Source organism: Monopterus albus, unplaced genomic scaffold (assembly GCF_001952655.1).
Source record: "Monopterus albus unplaced genomic scaffold, M_albus_1.0 scaffold325.1, whole genome shotgun sequence".
In the NCBI taxonomy this organism is placed as follows: domain Eukaryota; kingdom Metazoa; phylum Chordata; class Actinopteri; order Synbranchiformes; family Synbranchidae; genus Monopterus; species Monopterus albus.
The window spans coordinates 305,407-307,884 of NW_018128205.1; positions in this window are offsets into that span (position 1 = coordinate 305,407).

Genomic DNA, 2,478 nt, shown 5'->3' on the forward strand with positions numbered 1-2,478 from the left:
AGTTTGTAGAAAGATGCCAAAGTCTTCTTCCTGCTGGAGTGACACCTTTGAGCTCTGTAAAACACACAGAGCTATGAAAATGTTAGATTGGATTGGATTAGATTAGATTAGATCATTAATCCAGCTCGCCAGTTTCCATTATGTTTTGGTTAGGCATGCTGTTAATGTACACTACTTCAGCACCAGTGTGTCTGCATGGATACATAAAAAACACTGTTTAACATCCAGTAACTAACAAAAATGCATGATGTGTCATTATGGTTCATTTTTAACTCTGGACCAGATTTGAGAATGAATATCATTGACTGCTTATGCTAACATGGAAAACAAGGAATCTTCTTCCCATGGGTGTTTGTGTTCCAACCGTCCCACATTATGTGATTAGTCAACGCAGCATCTTGCTGGAATGTGTCACCGTGCATTGCAGAAAAAATTGACCCAGATCTAACTTTTCGGCTGCATTGGGCTGCATTGTTTTGCTGGAGCCCCCTGCGGTGTGGTGAACACAATCCACCATAGAAATGAATGGGGTGCTTTGTGGTTTTTCACACCTTTGAAACGCAATGTGAATGCAGCCTTCCATTTTTACATCAGTGACACAATAGAAGGGTACCCACATGCCCACTAGCTTGGAGTAAATACTTTGTGCTGCTGTAATTACACATGGACTCAGACTTCAGGTGGACTTTGCACTTGAGAGCTGGCAGGGTGAAGTCTGCTCAGACTCAGACATTTGCGTTCTCCCATATTACCCAGCTCCCCTGGGTAATATCTAGATAATTTCAGGGTGACAGTGCATGTCCAAAAAGGTTGAAGTAACATTGCTTAAGGCAGTTCATCTGGGTCTTGCTAATAAAGATCTTTTTGGTTTTCTGTTTGTTTTTGTGTTTGTAGTTTCCACATGGGCTGTTTGAATGCCTGAAATGAGAAAATGTTGAAAAATTGAATTTATAACCTGGTGAAGATGTCTGATGGATGTCCAAATTCAACATACAGAAGACAAAAAAAGATGTTGCAAATTCTTTCATACAGACTATGTTGACATCTAGCACAGACTTCTGTTGGACATTCTTAGCATGTCTCCTTGTTTAGTGGTATATTTGTGTGCGTGTGTGTGTGTGTGTGCCTTACCCCTCAGACACATTGGTACGTAGCAAACAGGTATTTTTTGGTGCCAGGACAGGGGTCTCCAGCGAGGTCGATGGATGACTGAATAACACATGCTGAGTTGTTGTTACATCTAGAAGAAACGGGTAGAATTTGAAAACCCTGACATCAGTTTGCAGCATTTTCCTTAGTAATGGGGTTACCTGTCTAGCTACCTGTGGTCTTACCTTGTGGCTACAATGCTGGTGACATCTTTCTCACAGGTCAAATTTGGATTTTTACCCTCCATATCACTGACCCAACAAAGAGCTTTACTTTGGCGGCCATAGGTGACTGATTGCACCTGAATTTTTGTCCCCTCAGCTGCGTAGAGACATGAGCACAGAATAATAGATGAATTGGATTAATGAGAGACAATGAGATGTATTCATGTATGCCTTGGTACATAACCTAGAGTGTGTTCAAAAACTAGTAACTTACAACAGTTCAGATTCCCACTCTGTCCCTCGCAGATCACTCTTGAATATAGAGGTAGAACTTTTCTAGGACCAAGATGTTCTTTGCAGTGATGTGTACTTACATTGCATTTTCCACTACAAGGACATTTTTCTTTGCAAGGGCAATGACATTGTCTTTTGTGAGGACAGTTTTCTTTGTAGTGATGTTTACATTTGCAATGACATTGAGATTTACAACATTTACAGCCAAATGTACGAAGACATTTTGTTTTGTTTTGGGGTCTGCAACAACATTCCCCAATGCCATAATGTATGCCATACCGAAGGTAATGCTTAAAGTGACCTAGATGAGGGTGTCTTAGCTTTCCAAGATGTTTGGGTTTGTGTCTGGCTTTGCCTGGATGTTTGGGTTTGCTAAGATATTTTGATTTGCCAAAATGTCCGGGTTCTTCAGGTTGTACAAGTTCCTCACTCTCTTGGAATTCTTCAGATTCTTCTAGTTCTTCAGGCTGTTCTGCTTCCTCGGGCATTTCAGGTTCACCAGGATGCTTGGGTTTGCCAGGCCATCCTGGTAGTTCAGACTGTTCGAGTTCTTTGGCTTCTTCTGGTAGTCCGGGTTCACCGGGGTGCTTGGGTTTGTGGGGATGTTTGTGTTTACCACGATGCTTAAGTTTACCGGGCTGTCTAGGTTTTTCAGGTTTGTGGAGTTCCTCATTCTCTTCAGATTCTTCAGACTCTTCAGATTCTTCCAGTTCTTCAGACTGCTCAGCTTCATCAGATACTTCTGGTTCACCAGGAGACTTGGCGTTGTGGGGATGTTTGTGTTTACCAAGAAATGTGGGTGTTTTCAGGTGTCCTAGTTTGTCAGATTCCTCAGGCAATCCAGGTTCATGACGATGCTTGGGTTTGCCAG